The 22,488-nt window shown below is 47.1% G+C and overlaps 58 non-coding genes and 16 pseudogenes across 58 annotated transcripts; all 74 read right to left on the bottom strand.

Annotated features, from left to right (window-relative positions):
- Window positions 1-323: 323 nt before the first annotated feature.
- LOC138546206 (5S ribosomal RNA) lies at window positions 324-432 on the bottom strand (annotated as a pseudogene).
- Window positions 433-538: 106 nt separating this feature from the next.
- On the bottom strand, window positions 539-657 carry LOC138541262 (5S ribosomal RNA). Its single transcript, XR_011289272.1, has one exon. It is a non-coding gene; the product is annotated as a 5S ribosomal RNA (ribosomal RNA).
- A 106-nt stretch (window positions 658-763) lies between these two features.
- On the bottom strand, window positions 764-882 carry LOC138550053 (5S ribosomal RNA). The gene has a single exon (XR_011293817.1). It is a non-coding gene; the product is annotated as a 5S ribosomal RNA (ribosomal RNA).
- Window positions 883-988: 106 nt separating this feature from the next.
- Window positions 989-1,107, bottom strand: LOC138538484 (5S ribosomal RNA). Its single transcript, XR_011286581.1, has one exon. It is a non-coding gene; the product is annotated as a 5S ribosomal RNA (ribosomal RNA).
- Window positions 1,108-1,571: 464 nt separating this feature from the next.
- On the bottom strand, window positions 1,572-1,680 carry LOC138543426 (5S ribosomal RNA; annotated as a pseudogene).
- Window positions 1,681-1,785: 105 nt separating this feature from the next.
- On the bottom strand, window positions 1,786-1,904 carry LOC138548323 (5S ribosomal RNA). Its single transcript, XR_011292129.1, has one exon. It is a non-coding gene; the product is annotated as a 5S ribosomal RNA (ribosomal RNA).
- A 310-nt stretch (window positions 1,905-2,214) lies between these two features.
- LOC138548916 (5S ribosomal RNA) lies at window positions 2,215-2,333 on the bottom strand. The gene has a single exon (XR_011292708.1). It is a non-coding gene; the product is annotated as a 5S ribosomal RNA (ribosomal RNA).
- Window positions 2,334-2,796: 463 nt separating this feature from the next.
- Window positions 2,797-2,905, bottom strand: LOC138546205 (5S ribosomal RNA; annotated as a pseudogene).
- A 106-nt stretch (window positions 2,906-3,011) lies between these two features.
- On the bottom strand, window positions 3,012-3,130 carry LOC138541261 (5S ribosomal RNA). Its single transcript, XR_011289271.1, has one exon. It is a non-coding gene; the product is annotated as a 5S ribosomal RNA (ribosomal RNA).
- A 106-nt stretch (window positions 3,131-3,236) lies between these two features.
- Window positions 3,237-3,355, bottom strand: LOC138550052 (5S ribosomal RNA). Its single transcript, XR_011293816.1, has one exon. It is a non-coding gene; the product is annotated as a 5S ribosomal RNA (ribosomal RNA).
- Window positions 3,356-3,461: 106 nt separating this feature from the next.
- LOC138538482 (5S ribosomal RNA) lies at window positions 3,462-3,580 on the bottom strand. Its single transcript, XR_011286580.1, has one exon. It is a non-coding gene; the product is annotated as a 5S ribosomal RNA (ribosomal RNA).
- A 464-nt stretch (window positions 3,581-4,044) lies between these two features.
- LOC138543425 (5S ribosomal RNA) lies at window positions 4,045-4,153 on the bottom strand (annotated as a pseudogene).
- A 105-nt stretch (window positions 4,154-4,258) lies between these two features.
- On the bottom strand, window positions 4,259-4,377 carry LOC138537176 (5S ribosomal RNA). Its single transcript, XR_011285320.1, has one exon. It is a non-coding gene; the product is annotated as a 5S ribosomal RNA (ribosomal RNA).
- Window positions 4,378-4,483: 106 nt separating this feature from the next.
- On the bottom strand, window positions 4,484-4,602 carry LOC138540610 (5S ribosomal RNA). The gene has a single exon (XR_011288652.1). It is a non-coding gene; the product is annotated as a 5S ribosomal RNA (ribosomal RNA).
- A 106-nt stretch (window positions 4,603-4,708) lies between these two features.
- On the bottom strand, window positions 4,709-4,827 carry LOC138548914 (5S ribosomal RNA). The gene has a single exon (XR_011292706.1). It is a non-coding gene; the product is annotated as a 5S ribosomal RNA (ribosomal RNA).
- A 463-nt stretch (window positions 4,828-5,290) lies between these two features.
- Window positions 5,291-5,399, bottom strand: LOC138546204 (5S ribosomal RNA; annotated as a pseudogene).
- A 106-nt stretch (window positions 5,400-5,505) lies between these two features.
- On the bottom strand, window positions 5,506-5,624 carry LOC138547736 (5S ribosomal RNA). Its single transcript, XR_011291566.1, has one exon. It is a non-coding gene; the product is annotated as a 5S ribosomal RNA (ribosomal RNA).
- Window positions 5,625-5,730: 106 nt separating this feature from the next.
- On the bottom strand, window positions 5,731-5,849 carry LOC138550051 (5S ribosomal RNA). The gene has a single exon (XR_011293815.1). It is a non-coding gene; the product is annotated as a 5S ribosomal RNA (ribosomal RNA).
- A 106-nt stretch (window positions 5,850-5,955) lies between these two features.
- On the bottom strand, window positions 5,956-6,074 carry LOC138539724 (5S ribosomal RNA). Its single transcript, XR_011287789.1, has one exon. It is a non-coding gene; the product is annotated as a 5S ribosomal RNA (ribosomal RNA).
- A 106-nt stretch (window positions 6,075-6,180) lies between these two features.
- On the bottom strand, window positions 6,181-6,299 carry LOC138542071 (5S ribosomal RNA). Its single transcript, XR_011290060.1, has one exon. It is a non-coding gene; the product is annotated as a 5S ribosomal RNA (ribosomal RNA).
- A 463-nt stretch (window positions 6,300-6,762) lies between these two features.
- On the bottom strand, window positions 6,763-6,871 carry LOC138545015 (5S ribosomal RNA; annotated as a pseudogene).
- Window positions 6,872-6,977: 106 nt separating this feature from the next.
- Window positions 6,978-7,096, bottom strand: LOC138537743 (5S ribosomal RNA). The gene has a single exon (XR_011285869.1). It is a non-coding gene; the product is annotated as a 5S ribosomal RNA (ribosomal RNA).
- A 106-nt stretch (window positions 7,097-7,202) lies between these two features.
- Window positions 7,203-7,321, bottom strand: LOC138541039 (5S ribosomal RNA). The gene has a single exon (XR_011289058.1). It is a non-coding gene; the product is annotated as a 5S ribosomal RNA (ribosomal RNA).
- A 106-nt stretch (window positions 7,322-7,427) lies between these two features.
- Window positions 7,428-7,546, bottom strand: LOC138550050 (5S ribosomal RNA). Its single transcript, XR_011293814.1, has one exon. It is a non-coding gene; the product is annotated as a 5S ribosomal RNA (ribosomal RNA).
- Window positions 7,547-7,652: 106 nt separating this feature from the next.
- Window positions 7,653-7,771, bottom strand: LOC138539723 (5S ribosomal RNA). Its single transcript, XR_011287788.1, has one exon. It is a non-coding gene; the product is annotated as a 5S ribosomal RNA (ribosomal RNA).
- A 106-nt stretch (window positions 7,772-7,877) lies between these two features.
- Window positions 7,878-7,996, bottom strand: LOC138537175 (5S ribosomal RNA). Its single transcript, XR_011285319.1, has one exon. It is a non-coding gene; the product is annotated as a 5S ribosomal RNA (ribosomal RNA).
- A 106-nt stretch (window positions 7,997-8,102) lies between these two features.
- On the bottom strand, window positions 8,103-8,221 carry LOC138540599 (5S ribosomal RNA). Its single transcript, XR_011288641.1, has one exon. It is a non-coding gene; the product is annotated as a 5S ribosomal RNA (ribosomal RNA).
- A 106-nt stretch (window positions 8,222-8,327) lies between these two features.
- Window positions 8,328-8,446, bottom strand: LOC138548913 (5S ribosomal RNA). The gene has a single exon (XR_011292705.1). It is a non-coding gene; the product is annotated as a 5S ribosomal RNA (ribosomal RNA).
- A 463-nt stretch (window positions 8,447-8,909) lies between these two features.
- On the bottom strand, window positions 8,910-9,018 carry LOC138546203 (5S ribosomal RNA; annotated as a pseudogene).
- A 106-nt stretch (window positions 9,019-9,124) lies between these two features.
- LOC138547735 (5S ribosomal RNA) lies at window positions 9,125-9,243 on the bottom strand. The gene has a single exon (XR_011291565.1). It is a non-coding gene; the product is annotated as a 5S ribosomal RNA (ribosomal RNA).
- A 106-nt stretch (window positions 9,244-9,349) lies between these two features.
- Window positions 9,350-9,468, bottom strand: LOC138550049 (5S ribosomal RNA). The gene has a single exon (XR_011293813.1). It is a non-coding gene; the product is annotated as a 5S ribosomal RNA (ribosomal RNA).
- A 106-nt stretch (window positions 9,469-9,574) lies between these two features.
- On the bottom strand, window positions 9,575-9,693 carry LOC138539722 (5S ribosomal RNA). The gene has a single exon (XR_011287787.1). It is a non-coding gene; the product is annotated as a 5S ribosomal RNA (ribosomal RNA).
- Window positions 9,694-9,799: 106 nt separating this feature from the next.
- LOC138542070 (5S ribosomal RNA) lies at window positions 9,800-9,918 on the bottom strand. Its single transcript, XR_011290059.1, has one exon. It is a non-coding gene; the product is annotated as a 5S ribosomal RNA (ribosomal RNA).
- Window positions 9,919-10,381: 463 nt separating this feature from the next.
- LOC138545615 (5S ribosomal RNA) lies at window positions 10,382-10,490 on the bottom strand (annotated as a pseudogene).
- Window positions 10,491-10,596: 106 nt separating this feature from the next.
- Window positions 10,597-10,715, bottom strand: LOC138537742 (5S ribosomal RNA). The gene has a single exon (XR_011285868.1). It is a non-coding gene; the product is annotated as a 5S ribosomal RNA (ribosomal RNA).
- A 106-nt stretch (window positions 10,716-10,821) lies between these two features.
- LOC138541038 (5S ribosomal RNA) lies at window positions 10,822-10,940 on the bottom strand. The gene has a single exon (XR_011289057.1). It is a non-coding gene; the product is annotated as a 5S ribosomal RNA (ribosomal RNA).
- A 106-nt stretch (window positions 10,941-11,046) lies between these two features.
- LOC138550048 (5S ribosomal RNA) lies at window positions 11,047-11,165 on the bottom strand. The gene has a single exon (XR_011293812.1). It is a non-coding gene; the product is annotated as a 5S ribosomal RNA (ribosomal RNA).
- Window positions 11,166-11,271: 106 nt separating this feature from the next.
- LOC138539721 (5S ribosomal RNA) lies at window positions 11,272-11,390 on the bottom strand. The gene has a single exon (XR_011287786.1). It is a non-coding gene; the product is annotated as a 5S ribosomal RNA (ribosomal RNA).
- A 106-nt stretch (window positions 11,391-11,496) lies between these two features.
- Window positions 11,497-11,615, bottom strand: LOC138542187 (5S ribosomal RNA). The gene has a single exon (XR_011290174.1). It is a non-coding gene; the product is annotated as a 5S ribosomal RNA (ribosomal RNA).
- Window positions 11,616-12,079: 464 nt separating this feature from the next.
- On the bottom strand, window positions 12,080-12,188 carry LOC138543424 (5S ribosomal RNA; annotated as a pseudogene).
- Window positions 12,189-12,293: 105 nt separating this feature from the next.
- LOC138541037 (5S ribosomal RNA) lies at window positions 12,294-12,412 on the bottom strand. The gene has a single exon (XR_011289056.1). It is a non-coding gene; the product is annotated as a 5S ribosomal RNA (ribosomal RNA).
- Window positions 12,413-12,518: 106 nt separating this feature from the next.
- On the bottom strand, window positions 12,519-12,637 carry LOC138550047 (5S ribosomal RNA). Its single transcript, XR_011293811.1, has one exon. It is a non-coding gene; the product is annotated as a 5S ribosomal RNA (ribosomal RNA).
- Window positions 12,638-12,743: 106 nt separating this feature from the next.
- Window positions 12,744-12,862, bottom strand: LOC138539720 (5S ribosomal RNA). The gene has a single exon (XR_011287785.1). It is a non-coding gene; the product is annotated as a 5S ribosomal RNA (ribosomal RNA).
- A 106-nt stretch (window positions 12,863-12,968) lies between these two features.
- On the bottom strand, window positions 12,969-13,087 carry LOC138542186 (5S ribosomal RNA). The gene has a single exon (XR_011290173.1). It is a non-coding gene; the product is annotated as a 5S ribosomal RNA (ribosomal RNA).
- A 464-nt stretch (window positions 13,088-13,551) lies between these two features.
- On the bottom strand, window positions 13,552-13,660 carry LOC138543423 (5S ribosomal RNA; annotated as a pseudogene).
- A 105-nt stretch (window positions 13,661-13,765) lies between these two features.
- On the bottom strand, window positions 13,766-13,884 carry LOC138549478 (5S ribosomal RNA). Its single transcript, XR_011293261.1, has one exon. It is a non-coding gene; the product is annotated as a 5S ribosomal RNA (ribosomal RNA).
- Window positions 13,885-13,990: 106 nt separating this feature from the next.
- LOC138540586 (5S ribosomal RNA) lies at window positions 13,991-14,109 on the bottom strand. Its single transcript, XR_011288629.1, has one exon. It is a non-coding gene; the product is annotated as a 5S ribosomal RNA (ribosomal RNA).
- A 106-nt stretch (window positions 14,110-14,215) lies between these two features.
- LOC138548912 (5S ribosomal RNA) lies at window positions 14,216-14,334 on the bottom strand. Its single transcript, XR_011292704.1, has one exon. It is a non-coding gene; the product is annotated as a 5S ribosomal RNA (ribosomal RNA).
- Window positions 14,335-14,797: 463 nt separating this feature from the next.
- Window positions 14,798-14,906, bottom strand: LOC138546201 (5S ribosomal RNA; annotated as a pseudogene).
- Window positions 14,907-15,012: 106 nt separating this feature from the next.
- LOC138542448 (5S ribosomal RNA) lies at window positions 15,013-15,131 on the bottom strand. The gene has a single exon (XR_011290429.1). It is a non-coding gene; the product is annotated as a 5S ribosomal RNA (ribosomal RNA).
- A 106-nt stretch (window positions 15,132-15,237) lies between these two features.
- On the bottom strand, window positions 15,238-15,356 carry LOC138550044 (5S ribosomal RNA). The gene has a single exon (XR_011293809.1). It is a non-coding gene; the product is annotated as a 5S ribosomal RNA (ribosomal RNA).
- A 106-nt stretch (window positions 15,357-15,462) lies between these two features.
- Window positions 15,463-15,581, bottom strand: LOC138539718 (5S ribosomal RNA). Its single transcript, XR_011287783.1, has one exon. It is a non-coding gene; the product is annotated as a 5S ribosomal RNA (ribosomal RNA).
- A 106-nt stretch (window positions 15,582-15,687) lies between these two features.
- Window positions 15,688-15,806, bottom strand: LOC138538481 (5S ribosomal RNA). The gene has a single exon (XR_011286579.1). It is a non-coding gene; the product is annotated as a 5S ribosomal RNA (ribosomal RNA).
- Window positions 15,807-16,269: 463 nt separating this feature from the next.
- LOC138543422 (5S ribosomal RNA) lies at window positions 16,270-16,378 on the bottom strand (annotated as a pseudogene).
- Window positions 16,379-16,483: 105 nt separating this feature from the next.
- LOC138540574 (5S ribosomal RNA) lies at window positions 16,484-16,602 on the bottom strand. Its single transcript, XR_011288617.1, has one exon. It is a non-coding gene; the product is annotated as a 5S ribosomal RNA (ribosomal RNA).
- A 106-nt stretch (window positions 16,603-16,708) lies between these two features.
- On the bottom strand, window positions 16,709-16,827 carry LOC138549658 (5S ribosomal RNA). The gene has a single exon (XR_011293434.1). It is a non-coding gene; the product is annotated as a 5S ribosomal RNA (ribosomal RNA).
- A 463-nt stretch (window positions 16,828-17,290) lies between these two features.
- Window positions 17,291-17,399, bottom strand: LOC138546200 (5S ribosomal RNA; annotated as a pseudogene).
- A 106-nt stretch (window positions 17,400-17,505) lies between these two features.
- LOC138547734 (5S ribosomal RNA) lies at window positions 17,506-17,624 on the bottom strand. The gene has a single exon (XR_011291564.1). It is a non-coding gene; the product is annotated as a 5S ribosomal RNA (ribosomal RNA).
- A 106-nt stretch (window positions 17,625-17,730) lies between these two features.
- Window positions 17,731-17,849, bottom strand: LOC138550043 (5S ribosomal RNA). Its single transcript, XR_011293808.1, has one exon. It is a non-coding gene; the product is annotated as a 5S ribosomal RNA (ribosomal RNA).
- Window positions 17,850-17,955: 106 nt separating this feature from the next.
- On the bottom strand, window positions 17,956-18,074 carry LOC138539717 (5S ribosomal RNA). Its single transcript, XR_011287782.1, has one exon. It is a non-coding gene; the product is annotated as a 5S ribosomal RNA (ribosomal RNA).
- Window positions 18,075-18,180: 106 nt separating this feature from the next.
- LOC138538479 (5S ribosomal RNA) lies at window positions 18,181-18,299 on the bottom strand. The gene has a single exon (XR_011286577.1). It is a non-coding gene; the product is annotated as a 5S ribosomal RNA (ribosomal RNA).
- Window positions 18,300-18,762: 463 nt separating this feature from the next.
- On the bottom strand, window positions 18,763-18,871 carry LOC138545014 (5S ribosomal RNA; annotated as a pseudogene).
- Window positions 18,872-18,977: 106 nt separating this feature from the next.
- LOC138537741 (5S ribosomal RNA) lies at window positions 18,978-19,096 on the bottom strand. The gene has a single exon (XR_011285867.1). It is a non-coding gene; the product is annotated as a 5S ribosomal RNA (ribosomal RNA).
- Window positions 19,097-19,202: 106 nt separating this feature from the next.
- On the bottom strand, window positions 19,203-19,321 carry LOC138536984 (5S ribosomal RNA). The gene has a single exon (XR_011285137.1). It is a non-coding gene; the product is annotated as a 5S ribosomal RNA (ribosomal RNA).
- Window positions 19,322-19,427: 106 nt separating this feature from the next.
- Window positions 19,428-19,546, bottom strand: LOC138542329 (5S ribosomal RNA). Its single transcript, XR_011290315.1, has one exon. It is a non-coding gene; the product is annotated as a 5S ribosomal RNA (ribosomal RNA).
- A 106-nt stretch (window positions 19,547-19,652) lies between these two features.
- LOC138539716 (5S ribosomal RNA) lies at window positions 19,653-19,771 on the bottom strand. Its single transcript, XR_011287780.1, has one exon. It is a non-coding gene; the product is annotated as a 5S ribosomal RNA (ribosomal RNA).
- Window positions 19,772-19,877: 106 nt separating this feature from the next.
- LOC138542185 (5S ribosomal RNA) lies at window positions 19,878-19,996 on the bottom strand. The gene has a single exon (XR_011290172.1). It is a non-coding gene; the product is annotated as a 5S ribosomal RNA (ribosomal RNA).
- A 463-nt stretch (window positions 19,997-20,459) lies between these two features.
- LOC138546199 (5S ribosomal RNA) lies at window positions 20,460-20,568 on the bottom strand (annotated as a pseudogene).
- Window positions 20,569-20,674: 106 nt separating this feature from the next.
- On the bottom strand, window positions 20,675-20,793 carry LOC138541260 (5S ribosomal RNA). Its single transcript, XR_011289270.1, has one exon. It is a non-coding gene; the product is annotated as a 5S ribosomal RNA (ribosomal RNA).
- A 106-nt stretch (window positions 20,794-20,899) lies between these two features.
- Window positions 20,900-21,018, bottom strand: LOC138550042 (5S ribosomal RNA). The gene has a single exon (XR_011293807.1). It is a non-coding gene; the product is annotated as a 5S ribosomal RNA (ribosomal RNA).
- A 106-nt stretch (window positions 21,019-21,124) lies between these two features.
- LOC138538478 (5S ribosomal RNA) lies at window positions 21,125-21,243 on the bottom strand. The gene has a single exon (XR_011286576.1). It is a non-coding gene; the product is annotated as a 5S ribosomal RNA (ribosomal RNA).
- A 464-nt stretch (window positions 21,244-21,707) lies between these two features.
- Window positions 21,708-21,816, bottom strand: LOC138543421 (5S ribosomal RNA; annotated as a pseudogene).
- Window positions 21,817-21,921: 105 nt separating this feature from the next.
- On the bottom strand, window positions 21,922-22,040 carry LOC138548311 (5S ribosomal RNA). Its single transcript, XR_011292118.1, has one exon. It is a non-coding gene; the product is annotated as a 5S ribosomal RNA (ribosomal RNA).
- Window positions 22,041-22,350: 310 nt separating this feature from the next.
- LOC138548911 (5S ribosomal RNA) lies at window positions 22,351-22,469 on the bottom strand. Its single transcript, XR_011292703.1, has one exon. It is a non-coding gene; the product is annotated as a 5S ribosomal RNA (ribosomal RNA).
- Between the last annotated feature and the right edge of the window lie 19 nt (window positions 22,470-22,488).

Here is a 22,488-nt window from a genome sequence, read left to right as displayed (position 1 = left end):
GACTCCTATGTCTGGTAGGATAACTTTAATTCATCCATCCTGTGTCTGTTGCAGGGAGGTGGAGAGAACAATCAACACAATAATGGTTTTCTTTCATGCCTCTTGAAGGACTCAATATTCTCTGTACTGCATTACATGTGAAAGTCGATTTATTACCCATGAACACACTACCTGTATGCTAATTCTATGTAAAAAGGTAGCTATAGCCCTCATGATGTTGTCCAACATTTCCGCTATAAAACGGGATACAATTATTTTGGAAACATACCAAATTTGAAAAATAATTGAGAAGTTGCGCAATTACTAATCATGGAGCACAAAAAAGCCTACAGCACCTGGTATTCCCAGGCAGTCTCCCATCCAGGTACTAACTAGGCCTGACCCTGCTTAGCTTCCGAGATCGGGCACATTCAGTGTGGTGTGGCCGTAGGCTCTGGGCCTAGTGAGTTTTGTACTTTTAAGCATCTAGTCGGCTAGACCTTGCAGTTTTGAAAGGCAATTGTGAAATGGCTCACTTCCTGAACTTGGAGCACAAAAAAGCCTACAGCACCTGGTATTCCCAGGTGGTCTCCCATCCAGGTACTAACTAGGCCGGACACTGCTTAGCTTCCGAGATCAGACGAGATCGGGCGCAATCAGTGTGGTGTGGCCGTAGGCTCTGGGCCTAGTGAGTTTTGTACTTTTAAGCATCTAGTCAGCTAGACCTTGCAGTTTTGAAAGGCAATTGAGAAATGGCTCACTTCCTGAACTTGGAGCACAAAAAAGCCTACAGCACCTGGTATTCCCAGGCGGTCTCCCATCCAGGTACTAACGAGGCCCGACACTGCTTAGCTTCCGAGATCAGACGAGATCGGGCGCATTCAGTGTGGTGTGGCCGTAGGCTCTGGGCCTAGTGAGTTTTGTACTTTTAAGCATCTAGTAGGCTAGACCTTGCAGTTTTAAAAGGCAATTGAGAAAGGGCTCACTTCCTGAACTTGGAGCACAAAAAAGCCTACAGCACCTGGTATTCCCAGGCGGTCTCCCATCCAGGTACTAACTAGGCCTGACACTGCTTAACTTCCGAGATCAGTCGAGATCGGGTGCATTCAGTGTGGTGTGGCCGTAGGCTCTAGGAATGCTAAGAATATTACTCTTATGCATTTGCATTTAGTAAGCTAAGCCATGCAGCCACTTGCAACATGATACCACGCTCATCGCTCGATCAGGCTCGATCAGGCGAGATATATAAGACTGGTGGGCCCATTCAGGACTCCTATGTCTGGTAGGATAACTTTAATTCATCCATCCTGTGTCTGTTGCAGGGAGGTGGAGAGAACAATCAACACAATAATGGTTTTCTTTCATGCCTCTTGAAGGACTCAATATTCTCTGTACTGCATTACATGTGAAAGTTGATTTATTACCCATGAACACACTACCTGTATGCTAATTCTATGTAAAAAGGTAGCTCCAGCCCTCATGATGTTGTCCAACATTTCCGCTATAAAACGGGATACAATTATTTTGGAAACATACCAAATTTGAAAAATAATTGAGAAGTTGCGCAATTACTAATCATGGAGCACAAAAAAAGCCTACAGCACCTGGTATTCCCAGGCAGTCTCCCATCCAGGTACTAACTAGGCCCGACCCTGCTTAGCTTCCGAGATCGGGCGCATTCAGTGTGGTGTGGCCGTAGGCTCTGGGCCTAGTGAGTTTGTACTTTTAAGCATCTAGTCGGCTAGACCTTGCAGTTTTGAAAGGCAATTGTGAAATGGCTCACTTCCTGAACTTGGAGCACAAAAAAGCCTACAGCACCTGGTATTCCCAGGTGGTCTCCCATCCAGGTACTAACTAGGCCCGACACTGCTTAGCTTCCGAGATCAGACGAGATCGGGCGCATTCAGTGTGGTGTGGCCGTAGGCTCTGGGCCTAGTGAGTTTTGTACTTTTAAGCATCTAGTCGGCTAGACCTTGCAGTTTTGAAAGGCAATTGAGAAATGGCTCACTTCCTGAACTTGGAGTACAAAAAACAGGCGGTCTCCCATCCAGGTACTAACTAGGCCCGACACTGCTTAGCTTCTGAGATCAGACGAGATCAGGCGCATTCAGTGTGGTGTGGCCGTAGGCTCTGGGCCTAGTGAGTGTTGTACTTTTAAGCATCTAGTCGGCTAGACCTTGCAGTTTTAAAAGGCAATTGAGAAAGGGCTCACTTCCTGAACTTGGAGCACAAAAAAGCCTACAGCACCTGGTATTCCCAGGCGGTCTCCCATCCAGGTACTAACTAGGCCTGACACTGCTTAACTTCCGAGATCAGACGAGATCGGGTGCATTCAGTGTGGTGTGGCCGTAGGCTCTAGGAATGCTAAGAATATTACTCTTATGCATTTGCATTTAGTAAGCTAAGCCATGCAGCCACTTGCAACATGATACCACGCTCATCGCTCGATCAGGCTCGATCAGGCGAGATATATAAGACTGGTGGGCCCATTCAGGACTCCTATGTCTGGTAGGATAACTTTAATTCATCCATCCTGTGTCTGTTGCAGGGAGGTGGAGAGAACAATCAACACAATAATGGTTTTCTTTCATGCCTCTTGAAGGACTCAATATTCTCTGTACTGCATTACATGTGAAAGTCGATTTATTACCCATGAACACACTACCTGTATGCTAATTCTATGTAAAAAGGTAGCTATAGCCCTCATGATGTTGTCCAACATTTCCGCTATAAAACGGGATACAATTATTTTGGAAACATACCAAATTTGAAAAATAATTGAGAAGTTGCGCAATTACTAATCATGGAGCACAAAAAAGCCTACAGCACCTGGTATTCCCAGGCAGTCTCCCATCCAGGTACTAACTAGGCCTGACCCTGCTTAGCTTCCGAGATCGGGCACATTCAGTGTGGTGTGGCCGTAGGCTCTGGGCCTAGTGAGTTTTGTACTTTTAAGCATCTAGTCGGCTAGACCTTGCAGTTTTGAAAGGCAATTGTGAAATGGCTCACTTCCTGAACTTGGAGCACAAAAAAGCCTACAGCACCTGGTATTCCCAGGTGGTCTCCCATCCAGGTACTAACTAGGCCGGACACTGCTTAGCTTCCGAGATCAGACGAGATCGGGCGCAATCAGTGTGGTGTGGCCGTAGGCTCTGGGCCTAGTGAGTTTTGTACTTTTAAGCATCTAGTCAGCTAGACCTTGCAGTTTTGAAAGGCAATTGAGAAATGGCTCACTTCCTGAACTTGGAGCACAAAAAAGCCTACAGCACCTGGTATTCCCAGGCGGTCTCCCATCCAGGTACTAACGAGGCCCGACACTGCTTAGCTTCCGAGATCAGACGAGATCGGGCGCATTCAGTGTGGTGTGGCCGTAGGCTCTGGGCCTAGTGAGTTTTGTACTTTTAAGCATCTAGTAGGCTAGACCTTGCAGTTTTAAAAGGCAATTGAGAAAGGGCTCACTTCCTGAACTTGGAGCACAAAAAAGCCTACAGCACCTGGTATTCCCAGGCGGTCTCCCATCCAGGTACTAACTAGGCCTGACACTGCTTAACTTCCGAGATCAGTCGAGATCGGGTGCATTCAGTGTGGTGTGGCCGTAGGCTCTAGGAATGCTAAGAATATTACTCTTATGCATTTGCATTTAGTAAGCTAAGCCATGCAGCCACTTGCAACATGATACCACGCTCATCGCTCGATCAGGCTCGATCAGGCGAGATATATAAGACTGGTGGGCCCATTCAGGACTCCTATGTCTGGTAGGATAACTTTAATTCATCCATCCTGTGTCTGTTGCAGGGAGGTGGAGAGAACAATCAACACAATAATGGTTTTCTTTCATGCCTCTTGAAGGACTCAATATTCTCTGTACTGCATTACATGTGAAAGTTGATTTATTACCCATGAACACACTACCTGTATGCTAATTCTATGTAAAAAGGTAGCTCCAGCCCTCATGATGTTGTCCAACATTTCCGCTATAAAACGGGATACAATTATTTTGGAAACATACCAAATTTGAAAAATAATTGAGAAGTTGCGCAATTACTAATCATGGAGCACAAAAAAAGCCTACAGCACCTGGTATTCCCAGGCAGTCTCCCATCCAGGTACTAACTAGGCCCGACCCTGCTTAGCTTCCGAGATCGGGCGCATTCAGTGTGGTGTGGCCGTAGGCTCTGGGCCTAGTGAGTTTGTACTTTTAAGCATCTAGTCGGCTAGACCTTGCAGTTTTGAAAGGCAATTGTGAAATGGCTCACTTCCTGAACTTGGAGCACAAAAAAGCCTACAGCACCTGGTATTCCCAGGTGGTCTCCCATCCAGGTACTAACTAGGCCCGACACTGCTTAGCTTCTGAGATCAGACGAGATCGGGCGCATTCAGTGTGGTGTGGCCGTAGGCTCTGGGCCTAGTGAGTTTTGTACTTTTAAGCATCTATTCGGCTAGACCTTGCAGTTTTGAAAGGCAATTGAGAAATGGCTCACTTCCTGAACTTGGAGTACAAAAAAGCCTACAGCACCTGGTATTCCCAGGCGGTCTCCCATCCAGGTACTAACTAGGCCCGACACTGCTTAGCTTCTGAGATCAGACGAGATCAGGCGCATTCAGTGTGGTGTGGCCGTAGGCTCTGGGCCTAGTGAGTGTTGTACTTTTAAGCATCTAGTCGGCTAGACCTTGCAGTTTTAAAAGGCAATTGAGAAAGGGCTCACTTCCTGAACTTGGAGCACAAAAAAGCCTACAGCACCTGGTATTCCCAGGCGGTCTCCCATCCAGGTACTAACTAGGCCTGACACTGCTTAACTTCCGAGATCAGACGAGATCGGGTGCATTCAGTGTGGTGTGGCCGTAGGCTCTAGGAATGCTAAGAATATTACTCTTATGCATTTGCATTTAGTAAGCTAAGCCATGCAGCCACTTGCAACATGATACCACGCTCATCGCTCGATCAGGCTCGATCAGGCGAGATATATAAGACTGGTGGGCCCATTCAGGACTCCTATGTCTGGTAGGATAACTTTAATTCATCCATCCTGTGTCTGTTGCAGGGAGGTGGAGAGAACAATCAACACAATAATGGTTTTCTTTCATGCCTCTTGAAGGACTCAATATTCTCTGTACTGCATTACATGTGAAAGTCGATTTATTACCCATGAACACACTACCTGTATGCTAATTCTATGTAAAAAGGTAGCTCCAGCCCTCATGATGTTGTCCAACATTTCCGCTATAAAACGGGATACAATTATTTTGGAAACATACCAAATTTGAAAAATAATTGAGAAGTTGCGCAATTACTAATCATGGAGCACAAAAAAGCCTACAGCACCTGGTATTCCCAGGCAGTCTCCCATCCAGGTACTAACTAGGCCTGACCCTGCTTAGCTTCCGAGATCGGGCACATTCAGTGTGGTGTGGCCGTAGGCTCTGGGCCTAGTGAGTTTTGTACTTTTAAGCATCTAGTCGGCTAGACCTTGCAGTTTTGAAAGGCAATTGTGAAATGGCTCACTTCCTGAACTTGGAGCACAAAAAAGCCTACAGCACCTGGTATTCCCAGGTGGTCTCCCATCCAGGTACTAACTAGGCCCGACACTGCTTAGCTTCCGAGATCAGACGAGATCGGGCGCAATCAGTGTGGTGTGGCCGTAGGCTCTGGGCCTAGTGAGTTTTGTACTTTTAAGCATCTAGTCAGCTAGACCTTGCAGTTTTGAAAGGCAATTGAGAAATGGCTCACTTCCTGAACTTGGAGCACAAAAAAGCCTACAGCACCTGGTATTCCCAGGCGGTCTCCCATCCAGGTACTAACGAGGCCCGACACTGCTTAGCTTCCGAGATCAGACGAGATCGGGCGCATTCAGTGTGGTGTGGCCGTAGGCTCTGGTTCTTGTGAGGTTTGTACTTTTAAGCATCTAGTCGGCTAGACCTTGCAGTTTTGAAAGGCAATTGAGAAATGGCTCACTTCCTGAACTTGGAGTACAAAAAAGCCTACAGCACCTGGTATTCCCAGGCGGTCTTCCATCCAGGTACTAACTAGGCCCGACACTGCTTAGCTTCTGAGATCAGACGAGATCAGGCACATTCAGTGTGGTGTGGCCGTAGGCTCTGGGCCTAGTGAGTTTTGTACTTTTAAGCATCTAGTCGGCTAGACCTTGCAGTTTTAAAAGGCAATTGAGAAAGGGCTCACTTCCTGAACTTGGAGCACAAAAAAGCCTACAGCACCTGGTATTCCCAGGCGGTCTCCCATCCAGGTACTAACTAGGCCTGACACTGCTTAACTTCCGAGATCAGTCAAGATCGGGTGCATTCAGTGTGGTGTGGCCGTAGGCTCTAGGAATGCTAAGAATATTACTCTTATGCATTTGCATTTAGTAAGCTAAGCCATGCAGCCACTTGCAACATGATACCACGCTCATCGCTCGATCAGGCTCGATCAGGCGAGATATATAAGACTGGTGGGCCCATTCAGGACTCCTATGTCTGGTAGGATAACTTTAATTCATCCATCCTGTGTCTGTTGCAGGGAGGTGGAGAGAACAATCAACACAATAATGGTTTTCTTTCATGCCTCTTGAAGGACTCAATATTCTCTGTACTGCATTACATGTGAAAGTCGATTTATTACCCATGAACACACTACCTGTATGCTAATTCTATGTAAAAAGGTAGCTCCAGCCCTCATGATGTTGTCCAACATTTCCGCTATAAAACGGGATACAATTATTTTGGAAACATACCAAATTTGAAAAATAATTGAGAAGTTGCGCAATTACTAATCATGGAGCACAAAAAAGCCTACAGCACCTGGTATTCCCAGGCAGTCTCCCATCCAGGTACTAACTAGGCCTGACCCTGCTTAGCTTCCGAGATCGGGCGCATTCAGTGTGGTGTGGCCGTAGGCTCTGGGCCTAGTGAGTTTTTTACTTTTAAGCATCTAGTCGGCTAGACCTTGCAGTTTTGAAAGGCAATTGTGAAATGGCTCACTTCCTGAACTTTGAGCACAAAAAAGCCTACAGCACCTGGTATTCCCAGGTGGTCTCCCATCCAGGTACTAACTAGGCCCGACACTGCTTAGCTTCCGAGATCAGACAAGATCGGGCGCAATCAGTGTGGTGTGGCCGTAGGCTCTGGGCCTAGTGAGTTTTGTACTTTTAAGCATCTAGTCAGCTAGACCTTGCAGTTTTGAAAGGCAATTGAGAAATGGCTCACTTCCTGAACTTGGAGCACAAAAAAGCCTACAGCACCTGGTATTCCCAGGCGGTCTCCCATCCAGGTACTAACGAGGCCCGACACTGCTTAGCTTCCGAGATCAGACGAGATCAGGCGCAATCAGTGTGGTGTGGCCGTAGGCTCTGGGCCTAGTGAGTTTTGTACTTTTAAGCATCTAGTCAGCTAGACCTTGCAATTTTGAAAGGCAATTGAGAAATGGCTCACTTCCTGAACTTGGAGCACAAAAAAGCCTACAGCACCTGGTATTCCCAGGCGGTCTCCCATCCAGGTACTAACGAGGCCCGACACTGCTTAGCTTCCGAGATCAGACGAGATCGGGCGCATTCAGTGTGGTGTGGCCGTAGGCTCTGGTTCTTGTGAGTTTTGTACTTTTAAGCATCTAGTCGGCTAGACCTTGCAGTTTTGAAAGGCAATTGAGAAATGGCTCACTTCCTGAACTTGGAGTACAAAAAAGCCTACAGCACCTGGTATTCCCAGGCGGTCTTCCATCCAGGTACTAACTAGGCCCGACACTGCTTAGCTTCTGAGATCAGACGAGATCAGGCACATTCAGTGTGGTGTGGCCGTAGGCTCTGGGCCTAGTGAGTTTTGTACTTTTAAGCATCTAGTCGGCTAGACCTTGCAGTTTTAAAAGGCAATTGAGAAAGGGCTCACTTCCTGAACTTGGAGCACAAAAAAGCCTACAGCACCTGGTATTCCCAGGTGGTCTCCCATCCAGGTACTAACTAGGCCCGACACTGCTTAGCTTCTGAGATCAGACGAGATCGGGCGCATTCAGTGTGGTGTGGCCGTAGGCTCTGGGCCTAGTGAGTTTTGTACTTTTAAGCATCTATTCGGCTAGACCTTGCAGTTTTGAAAGGCAATTGAGAAATGGCTCACTTCCTGAACTTGGAGTACAAAAAAGCCTACAGCACCTGGTATTCCCAGGCGGTCTCCCATCCAGGTACTAACTAGGCCCGACACTGCTTAGCTTCTGAGATCAGACGAGATCAGGCGCATTCAGTGTGGTGTGGCCGTAGGCTCTGGGCCTAGTGAGTGTTGTACTTTTAAGCATCTAGTCGGCTAGACCTTGCAGTTTTAAAAGGCAATTGAGAAAGGGCTCACTTCCTGAACTTGGAGCACAAAAAAGCCTACAGCACCTGGTATTCCCAGGCGGTCTCCCATCCAGGTACTAACTAGGCCTGACACTGCTTAACTTCCGAGATCAGACGAGATCGGGTGCATTCAGTGTGGTGTGGCCGTAGGCTCTAGGAATGCTAAGAATATTACTCTTATGCATTTGCATTTAGTAAGCTAAGCCATGCAGCCACTTGCAACATGATACCACGCTCATCGCTCGATCAGGCTCGATCAGGCGAGATATATAAGACTGGTGGGCCCATTCAGGACTCCTATGTCTGGTAGGATAACTTTAATTCATCCATCCTGTGTCTGTTGCAGGGAGGTGGAGAGAACAATCAACACAATAATGGTTTTCTTTCATGCCTCTTGAAGGACTCAATATTCTCTGTACTGCATTACATGTGAAAGTCGATTTATTACCCATGAACACACTACCTGTATGCTAATTCTATGTAAAAAGGTAGCTCCAGCCCTCATGATGTTGTCCAACATTTCCGCTATAAAACGGGATACAATTATTTTGGAAACATACCAAATTTGAAAAATAATTGAGAAGTTGCGCAATTACTAATCATGGAGCACAAAAAAGCCTACAGCACCTGGTATTCCCAGGCAGTCTCCCATCCAGGTACTAACTAGGCCTGACCCTGCTTAGCTTCCGAGATCGGGCACATTCAGTGTGGTGTGGCCGTAGGCTCTGGGCCTAGTGAGTTTTGTACTTTTAAGCATCTAGTCGGCTAGACCTTGCAGTTTTGAAAGGCAATTGTGAAATGGCTCACTTCCTGAACTTGGAGCACAAAAAAGCCTACAGCACCTGGTATTCCCAGGTGGTCTCCCATCCAGGTACTAACTAGGCCCGACACTGCTTAGCTTCCGAGATCAGACGAGATCGGGCGCAATCAGTGTGGTGTGGCCGTAGGCTCTGGGCCTAGTGAGTTTTGTACTTTTAAGCATCTAGTCAGCTAGACCTTGCAGTTTTGAAAGGCAATTGAGAAATGGCTCACTTCCTGAACTTGGAGCACAAAAAAGCCTACAGCACCTGGTATTCCCAGGCGGTCTCCCATCCAGGTACTAACGAGGCCCGACACTGCTTAGCTTCCGAGATCAGACGAGATCGGGCGCATTCAGTGTGGTGTGGCCGTAGGCTCTGGTTCTTGTGAGTTTTGTACTTTTAAGCATCTAGTCGGCTAGACCTTGCAGTTTTGAAAGGCAATTGAGAAATGGCTCACTTCCTGAACTTGGAGTACAAAAAAGCCTACAGCACCTGGTATTCCCAGGCGGTCTTCCATCCAGGTACTAACTAGGCCCGACACTGCTTAGCTTCTGAGATCAGACGAGATCAGGCACATTCAGTGTGGTGTGGCCGTAGGCTCTGGGCCTAGTGAGTTTTGTACTTTTAAGCATCTAGTCGGCTAGACCTTGCAGTTTTAAAAGGCAATTGAGAAAGGGCTCACTTCCTGAACTTGGAGCACAAAAAAGCCTACAGCACCTGGTATTCCCAGGCGGTCTCCCATCCAGGTACTAACTAGGCCTGACACTGCTTAACTTCCGAGATCAGTCAAGATCGGGTGCATTCAGTGTGGTGTGGCCGTAGGCTCTAGGAATGCTAAGAATATTACTCTTATGCATTTGCATTTAGTAAGCTAAGCCATGCAGCCACTTGCAACATGATACCACGCTCATCGCTCGATCAGGCTCGATCAGGCGAGATATATAAGACTGGTGGGCCCATTCAGGACTCCTATGTCTGGTAGGATAACTTTAATTCATCCATCCTGTGTCTGTTGCAGGGAGGTGGAGAGAACAATCAACACAATAATGGTTTTCTTTCATGCCTCTTGAAGGACTCAATATTCTCTGTACTGCATTACATGTGAAAGTCGATTTATTACCCATGAACACACTACCTGTATGCTAATTCTATGTAAAAAGGTAGCTCCAGCCCTCATGATGTTGTCCAACATTTCCGCTATAAAACGGGATACAATTATTTTGGAAACATACCAAATTTGAAAAATAATTGAGAAGTTGCGCAATTACTAATCATGGAGCACAAAAAAGCCTACAGCACCTGGTATTCCCAGGCAGTCTCCCATCCAGGTACTAACTAGGCCTGACCCTGCTTAGCTTCCGAGATCGGGCGCATTCAGTGAGGTGTGGCCGTAGGCTCTGGGCCTAGTGAGTTTTTTACTTTTAAGCATCTAGTCGGCTAGACCTTGCAGTTTTGAAAGGCAATTGTGAAATGGCTCACTTCCTGAACTTGGAGCACAAAAAAGCCTACAGCACCTGGTATTCCCAGGTGGTCTCCCATCCAGGTACTAACTAGGCCCGACACTGCTTAGCTTCCGAGATCAGACAAGATCGGGCGCAATCAGTGTGGTGTGGCCGTAGGCTCTGGGCCTAGTGAGTTTTGTACTTTTAAGCATCTAGTCAGCTAGACCTTGCAGTTTTGAAAGGCAATTGAGAAATGGCTCACTTCCTGAACTTGGAGCACAAAAAAGCCTACAGCACCTGGTATTCCCAGGCGGTCTCCCATCCAGGTACTAACGAGGCCCGACACTGCTTAGCTTCCGAGATCAGACGAGATCAGGCGCAATCAGTGTGGTGTGGCCGTAGGCTCTGGGCCTAGTGAGTTTTGTACTTTTAAGCATCTAGTCAGCTAGACCTTGCAATTTTGAAAGGCAATTGAGAAATGGCTCACTTCCTGAACTTGGAGCACAAAAAAGCCTACAGCACCTGGTATTCCCAGGCGGTCTCCCATCCAGGTACTAACGAGGCCCGACACTGCTTAGCTTCCGAGATCAGACGAGATCGGGCGCATTCAGTGTGGTGTGGCCGTAGGCTCTGGTTCTTGTGAGTTTTGTACTTTTAAGCATCTAGTCGGCTAGACCTTGCAGTTTTGAAAGGCAATTGAGAAATGGCTCACTTCCTGAACTTGGAGTACAAAAAAGCCTACAGCACCTGGTATTCCCAGGCGGTCTTCCATCCAGGTACTAACTAGGCCCGACACTGCTTAGCTTCTGAGATCAGACGAGATCAGGCACATTCAGTGTGGTGTGGCCGTAGGCTCTGGGCCTAGTGAGTTTTGTACTTTTAAGCATCTAGTCGGCTAGACCTTGCAGTTTTAAAAGGCAATTGAGAAAGGGCTCACTTCCTGAACTTGGAGCACAAAAAAGCCTACAGCACCTGGTATTCCCAGGCGGTCTCCCATCCAGGTACTAACTAGGCCTGACACTGCTTAACTTCTGAGATCAGTCGAGATCGGGTGCATTCAGTGTGGTGTGGCCGTAGGCTCTAGGAATGCTAAGAATATTACTCTTATGCATTTGCATTTAGTAAGCTAAGCCATGCAGCCACTTGCAACATGATACCACGCTCATCGCTCGATCAGGCTCGATCAGGCGAGATATATAAGACTGGTGGGCCCATTCAGGACTCCTATGTCTGGTAGGATAACTTTAATTCATCCATCCTGTGTCTGTTGCAGGGAGGTGGAGAGAACAATCAACACAATAATGGTTTTCTTTCATGCCTCTTGAAGGACTCAATATTCTCTGTACTGCATTACATGTGAAAGTTGATTTATTACCCATGAACACACTACCTGTATGCTAATTCTATGTAAAAAGGTAGCTCCAGCCCTCATGATGTTGTCCAACATTTCCGCTATAAAACGGGATACAATTATTTTGGAAACATACCAAATTTGAAAAATAATTGAGAAGTTGCGCAATTACTAATCATGGAGCACAAAAAAAGCCTACAGCACCTGGTATTCCCAGGCAGTCTCCCATCCAGGTACTAACTAGGCCCGACCCTGCTTAGCTTCCGAGATCGGGCGCATTCAGTGTGGTGTGGCCGTAGGCTCTGGGCCTAGTGAGTTTGTACTTTTAAGCATCTAGTCGGCTAGACCTTGCAGTTTTGAAAGGCAATTGTGAAATGGCTCACTTCCTGAACTTGGAGCACAAAAAAGCCTACAGCACCTGGTATTCCCAGGCGGTCTCCCATCCAGGTACTAACGAGGCCCGACACTGCTTAGCTTCCGAGATCAGACGAGATCAGGCGCAATCAGTGTGGTGTGGCCGTAGGCTCTGGGCCTAGTGAGTTTTGTACTTTTAAGCATCTAGTCAGCTAGACCTTGCAATTTTGAAAGGCAATTGAGAAATGGCTCACTTCCTGAACTTGGAGCACAAAAAAGCCTACAGCACCTGGTATTCCCAGGCGGTCTCCCATCCAGGTACTAACGAGGCCCGACACTGCTTAGCTTCCGAGATCAGACGAGATCGGGCGCATTCAGTGTGGTGTGGCCGTAGGCTCTGGTTCTTGTGAGTTTTGTACTTTTAAGCATCTAGTCGGCTAGAACTTGCAGTTTTGAAAGGCAATTGAGAAATGGCTCACTTCCTGAACTTGGAGTACAAAAAAGCCTACAGCACCTGGTATTCCCAGGCGGTCTTCCATCCAGGTACTAACTAGGCCCGACACTGCTTAGCTTCTGAGATCAGACGAGATCAGGCACATTCAGTGTGGTGTGGCCGTAGGCTCTGGGCCTAGTGAGTTTTGTACTTTTAAGCATCTAGTCGGCTAGACCTTGCAGTTTTAAAAGGCAATTGAGAAAGGGCTCACTTCCTGAACTTGGAGCACAAAAAAGCCTACAGCACCTGGTATTCCCAGGCGGTCTCCCATCCAGGTACTAACTAGGCCTGACACTGCTTAACTTCTGAGATCAGTCGAGATCGGGTGCATTCAGTGTGGTGTGGCCGTAGGCTCTAGGAATGCTAAGAATATTACTCTTATGCATTTGCATTTAGTAAGCTAAGCCATGCAGCCACTTGCAACATGATACCACGCTCATCGCTCGATCAGGCTCGATCAGGCGAGATATATAAGACTGGTGGGCCCATTCAGGACTCCTATGTCTGGTAGGATAACTTTAATTCATCCATCCTGTGTCTGTTGCAGGGAGGTGGAGAGAACAATCAACACAATAATGGTTTTCTTTCATGCCTCTTGAAGGACTCAATATTCTCTGTACTGCATTACATGTGAAAGTTGATTTATTACCCATGAACACACTACCTGTATGCTAATTCTATGTAAAAAGGTAGCTCCAGCCCTCATGATGTTGTCCAACATTTCCGCTATAAAACGGGATACAATTATTTTGGAAACATACCAAATTTGAAAAATAATTGAGAAGTTGCGCAATTACTAATCATGGAGCACAAAAAAAGCCTACAGCACCTGGTATTCCCAGGCAGTCTCCCATCCAGGTACTAACTAGGCCCGACCCTGCTTAGCTTCCGAGATCGGGCGCATTCAGTGTGGTGTGGCCGTAGGCTCTGGGCCTAGTGAGTTTGTACTTTTAAGCATCTAGTCGGCTAGACCTTGCAGTTTTGAAAGGCAATTGTGAAATGGCTCACTTCCTGAACTTGGAGCACAAAAAAGCCTACAGCACCTGGTATTCCCAGGTGGTCTCCCATCCAGGTACTAACTAGGCCCGACACTGCTTAGCTTCCGAGATCAGACGAGATCAGGCGCATTCAGTGTGGTGTGGCCGTAGGCTCTGGGCCTAGTGAGTGTTGTACTTTTAAGCATCTAGTCGGCTAGACCTTGCAGTTTTGAAAGGCAATTGAGAAATGGCTCACTTCCTGAACTTGGAGTACAAAAAAGCCTACAGCACCTGGTATTCCCAGGCGGTCTCCCATCCAGGTACTAACTAGGCCCGACACTGCTTAGCTTCTGAGATCAGACGAGATCAGGCGCATTCAGTGTGGTGTGGCCGTAGGCTCTGGGCCTAGTGAGTGTTGTACTTTTAAGCATCTAGTCGGCTAGACCTTGCAGTTTTAAAAGGCAATTGAGAAAGGGCTCACTTCCTGAACTTGGAGCACAAAAAAGCCTACAGCACCTGGTATTCCCAGGCGGTCTCCCATCCAGGTACTAACTAGGCCTGACACTGCTTAACTTCCGAGATCAGACGAGATCGGGTGCATTCAGTGTGGTGTGGCCGTAGGCTCTAGGAATGCTAAGAATATTACTCTTATGCATTTGCATTTAGTAAGCTAAGCCATGCAGCCACTTGCAACATGATACCACGCTCATCGCTCGATCAGGCTCGATCAGGCGAGATATATAAGACTGGTGGGCCCATTCAGGACTCCTATGTCTGGTAGGATAACTTTAATTCATCCATCCTGTGTCTGTTGCAGGGAGGTGGAGAGAACAATCAACACAATAATGGTTTTCTTTCATGCCTCTTGAAGGACTCAATATTCTCTGTACTGCATTACATGTGAAAGTCGATTTATTACCCATGAACACACTACCTGTATGCTAATTCTATGTAAAAAGGTAGCTCCAGCCCTCATGATGTTGTCCAACATTTCCGCTATAAAACGGGATACAATTATTTTGGAAACATACCAAATTTGAAAAATAATTGAGAAGTTGCGCAATTACTAATCATGGAGCACAAAAAAGCCTACAGCACCTGGTATTCCCAGGCAGTCTCCCATCCAGGTACTAACTAGGCCTGACCCTGCTTAGCTTCCGAGATCGGGCACATTCAGTGTGGTGTGGCCGTAGGCTCTGGGCCTAGTGAGTTTTGTACTTTTAAGCATCTAGTCGGCTAGACCTTGCAGTTTTGAAAGGCAATTGTGAAATGGCTCACTTCCTGAACTTGGAGCACAAAAAAGCCTACAGCACCTGGTATTCCCAGGTGGTCTCCCATCCAGGTACTAACTAGGCCGGACACTGCTTAGCTTCCGAGATCAGACAAGATCGGGCGCAATCAGTGTGGTGTGGCCGTAGGCTCTGGCCCTAGTGAGTTTTGTACTTTTAAGCATCTAGTCAGCTAGACCTTGCAGTTTTGAAAGGCAATTGAGAAATGGCTCACTTCCTGAACTTGGAGCACAAAAAAGCCTACAGCACCTGGTATTCCCAGGCGGTCTCCCATCCAGGTACTAACGAGGCCCGACACTGCTTAGCTTCCGAGATCAGACGAGATCGGGCGCATTCAGTGTGGTGTGGCCGTAGGCTCTGGTTCTTGTGAGTTTTGTACTTTTAAGCATCTAGTCGGCTAGACCTTGCAGTTTTGAAAGGCAATTGAGAAATGGCTCACTTCCTGAACTTGGAGTACAAAAAAGCCTACAGCACCTGGTATTCCCAGGCGGTCTTCCATCCAGGTACTAACTAGGCCCGACACTGCTTAGCTTCTGAGATCAGACGAGATCAGGCACATTCAGTGTGGTGTGGCCGTAGGCTCTGGGCCTAGTGAGTTTTGTACTTTTAAGCATCTAGTCGGCTAGACCTTGCAGTTTTAAAAGGCAATTGAGAAAGGGCTCACTTCCTGAACTTGGAGCACAAAAAAGCCTACAGCACCTGGTATTCCCAGGCGGTCTCCCATCCAGGTACTAACTAGGCCTGACACTGCTTAACTTCCGAGATCAGTCGAGATCGGGTGCATTCAGTGTGGTGTGGCCGTAGGCTCTAGGAATGCTAAGAATATTACTCTTATGCATTTGCATTTAGTAAGCTAAGCCATGCAGCCACTTGCAACATGATACCACGCTCATCGCTCGATCAGGCTCGATCAGGCGAGATATATAAGACTGGTGGGCCCATTCAGGACTCCTATGTCTGGTAGGATAACTTTAATTCATCCATCCTGTGTCTGTTGCAGGGAGGTGGAGAGAACAATCAACACAATAATGGTTTTCTTTCATGCCTCTTGAAGGACTCAATATTCTCTGTACTGCATTACATGTGAAAGTCGATTTATTACCCATGAACACACTACCTGTATGCTAATTCTATGTAAAAAGGTAGCTCCAGCCCTCATGATGTTGTCCAACATTTCCGCTATAAAACGGGATACAATTATTTTGGAAACATACCAAATTTGAAAAATAATTGAGAAGTTGCGCAATTACTAATCATGGAGCACAAAAAAGCCTACAGCACCTGGTATTCCCAGGCAGTCTCCCATCCAGGTACTAACTAGGCCCGACCCTGCTTAGCTTCCGAGATCGGGCGCATTCAGTGTGGTGTGGCCGTAGGCTCTGGGCCTAGTGAGTTTGTACTTTTAAGCATCTAGTCGGCTAGACCTTGCAGTTTTGAAAGGCAATTGAGAAATGGCTCACTTCCTGAACTTGGAGTACAAAAAAGCCTACAGCACCTGGTATTCCCAGGCGGTCTCCCATCCAGGTACTAACTAGGCCCGACACTGCTTAGCTTCTGAGATCAGACGAGATCAGGCGCATTCAGTGTGGTGTGGCCGTAGGCTCTGGGCCTAGTGAGTGTTGTACTTTTAAGCATCTAGTCGGCTAGACCTTGCAGTTTTAAAAGGCAATTGAGAAAGGGCTCACTTCCTGAACTTGGAGCACAAAAAAGCCTACAGCACCTGGTATTCCCAGGCGGTCTCCCATCCAGGTACTAATTAGGCCTGACACTGCTTAACTTCCGAGATCAGACGAGATCGGGTGCATTCAGTGTGGTGTGGCCGTAGGCTCTAGGAATGCTAAGAATATTACTCTTATGCATTTGCATTTAGTAAGCTAAGCCATGCAGCCACTTGCAACATGATACCACGCTCATCGCTCGATCAGGCTCGATCAGGCGAGATATATAAGACTGGTGGGCCCATTCAGGACTCCTATGTCTGGTAGGATAACTTTAATTCATCCATCCTGTGTCTGTTGCAGGGAGGTGGAGAGAACAATCAACACAATAATGGTTTTCTTTCATGCCTCTTGAAGGACTCAATATTCTCTGTACTGCATTACATGTGAAAGTCGATTTATTACCCATGAACACACTACCTGTATGCTAATTCTATGTAAAAAGGTAGCTCCAGCCCTCATGATGTTGTCCAACATTTCCGCTATAAAACGGGATACAATTATTTTGGAAACATACCAAATTTGAAAAATAATTGAGAAGTTGCGCAATTACTAATCATGGAGCACAAAAAAGCCTACAGCACCTGGTATTCCCAGGCAGTCTCCCATCCAGGTACTAACTAGGCCTGACCCTGCTTAGCTTCCGAGATCGGGCACATTCAGTGTGGTGTGGCCGTAGGCTCTGGGCCTAGTGAGTTTTGTACTTTTAAGCATCTAGTCGGCTAGACCTTGCAGTTTTGAAAGGCAATTGTGAAATGGCTCACTTCCTGAACTTGGAGCACAAAAAAGCCTACAGCACCTGGTATTCCCAGGTGGTCTCCCATCCAGGTACTAACTAGGCCCGACACTGCTTAGCTTCCGAGATCAGACGAGATCGGGCGCAATCAGTGTGGTGTGGCCGTAGGCTCTGGGCCTAGTGAGTTTTGTACTTTTAAGCATCTAGTCAGCTAGACCTTGCAGTTTTGAAAGGCAATTGAGAAATGGCTCACTTCCTGAACTTGGAGCACAAAAAAGCCTACAGCACCTGGTATTCCCAGGCGGTCTCCCATCCAGGTACTAACGAGGCCCGACACTGCTTAGCTTCCGAGATCAGACGAGATCGGGCGCATTCAGTGTGGTGTGGCCGTAGGCTCTGGTTCTTGTGAGTTTTGTACTTTTAAGCATCTAGTCGGCTAGACCTTGCAGTTTTGAAAGGCAATTGAGAAATGGCTCACTTCCTGAACTTGGAGTACAAAAAAGCCTACAGCACCTGGTATTCCCAGGCGGTCTTCCATCCAGGTACTAACTAGGCCCGACACTGCTTAGCTTCTGAGATCAGACGAGATCAGGCACATTCAGTGTGGTGTGGCCGTAGGCTCTGGGCCTAGTGAGTTTTGTACTTTTAAGCATCTAGTCGGCTAGACCTTGCAGTTTTAAAAGGCAATTGAGAAAGGGCTCACTTCCTGAACTTGGAGCACAAAAAAGCCTACAGCACCTGGTATTCCCAGGCGGTCTCCCATCCAGGTACTAACTAGGCCTGACACTGCTTAACTTCCGAGATCAGTCGAGATCGGGTGCATTCAGTGTGGTGTGGCCGTAGGCTCTAGGAATGCTAAGAATATTACTCTTATGCATTTGCATTTAGTAAGCTAAGCCATGCAGCCACTTGCAACATGATACCACGCTCATCGCTCGATCAGGCTCGATCAGGCGAGATATATAAGACTGGTGGGCCCATTCAGGACTCCTATGTCTGGTAGGATAACTTTAATTCATCCATCCTGTGTCTGTTGCAGGGAGGTGGAGAGAACAATCAACACAATAATGGTTTTCTTTCATGCCTCTTGAAGGACTCAATATTCTCTGTACTGCATTACATGTGAAAGTCGATTTATTACCCATGAACACACTACCTGTATGCTAATTCTATGTAAAAAGGTAGCTCCAGCCCTCATGATGTTGTCCAACATTTCCGCTATAAAACGGGATACAATTATTTTGGAAACATACCAAATTTGAAAAATAATTGAGAAGTTGCGCAATTACTAATCATGGAGCACAAAAAAGCCTACAGCACCTGGTATTCCCAGGCAGTCTCCCATCCAGGTACTAACTAGGCCTGACCCTGCTTAGCTTCCGAGATCGGGCGCATTCAGTGTGGTGTGGCCGTAGGCTCTGGGCCTAGTGAGTTTTGTACTTTTAAGCATCTAGTCGGCTAGACCTTGCAGTTTTGAAAGGCAATTGTGAAATGGCTCACTTCCTGAACTTGGAGCACAAAAAAGCCTACAGCACCTGGTATTCCCAGGTGGTCTCCCATCCAGGTACTAACTAGGCCCGACACTGCTTAGCTTCCGAGATCAGACAAGATCGGGCGCAATCAGTGTGGTGTGGCCGTAGGCTCTGGGCCTAGTGAGTTTTGTACTTTTAAGCATCTAGTCAGCTAGACCTTGCAGTTTTGAAAGGCAATTGAGAAATGGCTCACTTCCTGAACTTGGAGCACAAAAAAGCCTACAGCACCTGGTATTCCCAGGCGGTCTCCCATCCAGGTACTAACGAGGCCCGACACTGCTTAGCTTCCGAGATCAGACGAGATCGGGCGCAATCAGTGTGGTGTGGCCGTAGGCTCTGGGCCTAGTGAGTTTTGTACTTTTAAGCATCTAGTCAGCTAGACCTTGCAATTTTGAAAGGCAATTGAGAAATGGCTCACTTCCTGAACTTGGAGCACAAAAAAGCCTACAGCACCTGGTATTCCCAGGCGGTCTCCCATCCAGGTACTAACGAGGCCCGACACTGCTTAGCTGCCTAGATCAGACGAGATCGGGCGCATTCAGTGTGGTGTGGCCGTAGGCTCTGGTTCTTGTGAGTTTTGTACTTTTAAGCATCTAGTCGGCTAGACCTTGCAGTTTTGAAAGGCAATTGAGAAATGGCTCACTTCCTGAACTTGGAGTACAAAAAAGCCTACAGCACCTGGTATTCCCAGGCGGTCTTCCATCCAGGTACTAACTAGGCCCGACACTGCTTAGCTTCTGAGATCAGACGAGATCAGGCACATTCAGTGTGGTGTGGCCGTAGGCTCTGGGCCTAGTGAGTTTTGTACTTTTAAGCATCTAGTCGGCTAGACCTTGCAGTTTTAAAAGGCAATTGAGAAAGGGCTCACTTCCTGAACTTGGAGCACAAAAAAGCCTACAGCACCTGGTATTCCCAGGCGGTCTCCCATCCAGGTACTAACTAGGCCTGACACTGCTTAACTTCTGAGATCAGTCGAGATCGGGTGCATTCAGTGTGGTGTGGCCGTAGGCTCTAGGAATGCTAAGAATATTACTCTTATGCATTTGCATTTAGTAAGCTAAGCCATGCAGCCACTTGCAACATGATACCACGCTCATCGCTCGATCAGGCTCGATCAGGCGAGATATATAAGACTGGTGGGCCCATTCAGGACTCCTATGTCTGGTAGGATAACTTTAATTCATCCATCCTGTGTCTGTTGCAGGGAGGTGGAGAGAACAATCAACACAATAATGGTTTTCTTTCATGCCTCTTGAAGGACTCAATATTCTCTGTACTGCATTACATGTGAAAGTCGATTTATTACCCATGAACACACTACCTGTATGCTAATTCTATGTAAAAAGGTAGCTATAGCCCTCATGATGTTGTCCAACATTTCCGCTATAAAACGGGATACAATTATTTTGGAAACATACCAAATTTGAAAAATAATTGAGAAGTTGCGCAATTACTAATCATGGAGCACAAAAAAGCCTACAGCACCTGGTATTCCCAGGCAGTCTCCCATCCAGGTACTAACTAGGCCTGACCCTGCTTAGCTTCCGAGATCGGGCACATTCAGTGTGGTGTGGCCGTAGGCTCTGGGCCTAGTGAGTTTTGTACTTTTAAGCATCTAGTCGGCTAGACCTTGCAGTTTTGAAAGGCAATTGTGAAATGGCTCACTTCCTGAACTTGGAGCACAAAAAAGCCTACAGCACCTGGTATTCCCAGGTGGTCTCCCATCCAGGTACTAACTAGGCCGGACACTGCTTAGCTTCCGAGATCAGACGAGATCGGGCGCAATCAGTGTGGTGTGGCCGTAGGCTCTGGGCCTAGTGAGTTTTGTACTTTTAAGCATCTAGTCAGCTAGACCTTGCAGTTTTGAAAGGCAATTGAGAAATGGCTCACTTCCTGAACTTGGAGCACAAAAAAGCCTACAGCACCTGGTATTCCCAGGCGGTCTCCCATCCAGGTACTAACGAGGCCCGACACTGCTTAGCTTCCGAGATCAGACGAGATCGGGCGCATTCAGTGTGGTGTGGCCGTAGGCTCTGGGCCTAGTGAGTTTTGTACTTTTAAGCATCTAGTAGGCTAGACCTTGCAGTTTTAAAAGGCAATTGAGAAAGGGCTCACTTCCTGAACTTGGAGCACAAAAAAGCCTACAGCACCTGGTATTCCCAGGCGGTCTCCCATCCAGGTACTAACTAGGCCTGACACTGCTTAACTTCCGAGATCAGTCGAGATCGGGTGCATTCAGTGTGGTGTGGCCGTAGGCTCTAGGAATGCTAAGAATATTACTCTTATGCATTTGCATTTAGTAAGCTAAGCCATGCAGCCACTTGCAACATGATACCACGCTCATCGCTCGATCAGGCTCGATCAGGCGAGATATATAAGACTGGTGGGCCCATTCAGGACTCCTATGTCTGGTAGGATAACTTTAATTCATCCATCCTGTGTCTGTTGCAGGGAGGTGGAGAGAACAATCAACACAATAATGGTTTTCTTTCATGCCTCTTGAAGGACTCAATATTCTCTGTACTGCATTACATGTGAAAGTTGATTTATTACCCATGAACACACTACCTGTATGCTAATTCTATGTAAAAAGGTAGCTCCAGCCCTCATGATGTTGTCCAACATTTCCGCTATAAAACGGGATACAATTATTTTGGAAACATACCAAATTTGAAAAATAATTGAGAAGTTGCGCAATTACTAATCATGGAGCACAAAAAAAGCCTACAGCACCTGGTATTCCCAGGCAGTCTCCCATCCAGGTACTAACTAGGCCCGACCCTGCTTAGCTTCCGAGATCGGGCGCATTCAGTGTGGTGTGGCCGTAGGCTCTGGGCCTAGTGAGTTTGTACTTTTAAGCATCTAGTCGGCTAGACCTTGCAGTTTTGAAAGGCAATTGTGAAATGGCTCACTTCCTGAACTTGGAGCACAAAAAAGCCTACAGCACCTGGTATTCCCAGGTGGTCTCCCATCCAGGTACTAACTAGGCCCGACACTGCTTAGCTTCCGAGATCAGACGAGATCGGGCGCATTCAGTGTGGTGTGGCCGTAGGCTCTGGGCCTAGTGAGTTTTGTACTTTTAAGCATCTAGTCGGCTAGACCTTGCAGTTTTGAAAGGCAATTGAGAAATGGCTCACTTCCTGAACTTGGAGTACAAAAAACAGGCGGTCTCCCATCCAGGTACTAACTAGGCCCGACACTGCTTAGCTTCTGAGATCAGACGAGATCAGGCGCATTCAGTGTGGTGTGGCCGTAGGCTCTGGGCCTAGTGAGTGTTGTACTTTTAAGCATCTAGTCGGCTAGACCTTGCAGTTTTAAAAGGCAATTGAGAAAGGGCTCACTTCCTGAACTTGGAGCACAAAAAAGCCTACAGCACCTGGTATTCCCAGGCGGTCTCCCATCCAGGTACTAACTAGGCCTGACACTGCTTAACTTCCGAGATCAGACGAGATCGGGTGCATTCAGTGTGGTGTGGCCGTAGGCTCTAGGAATGCTAAGAATA

Source organism: Ambystoma mexicanum, unplaced genomic scaffold (assembly GCF_040938575.1).
Source record: "Ambystoma mexicanum isolate Mex_15411 unplaced genomic scaffold, UKY_AmexF1_1 Mex_scaf10, whole genome shotgun sequence".
Classification (NCBI taxonomy): Eukaryota; Metazoa; Chordata; class Amphibia; order Caudata; family Ambystomatidae; genus Ambystoma; species Ambystoma mexicanum.
The sequence above is the reverse complement of the archived record's forward strand: the minus strand, read 5'-3'. Positions and strand labels throughout refer to the sequence as shown.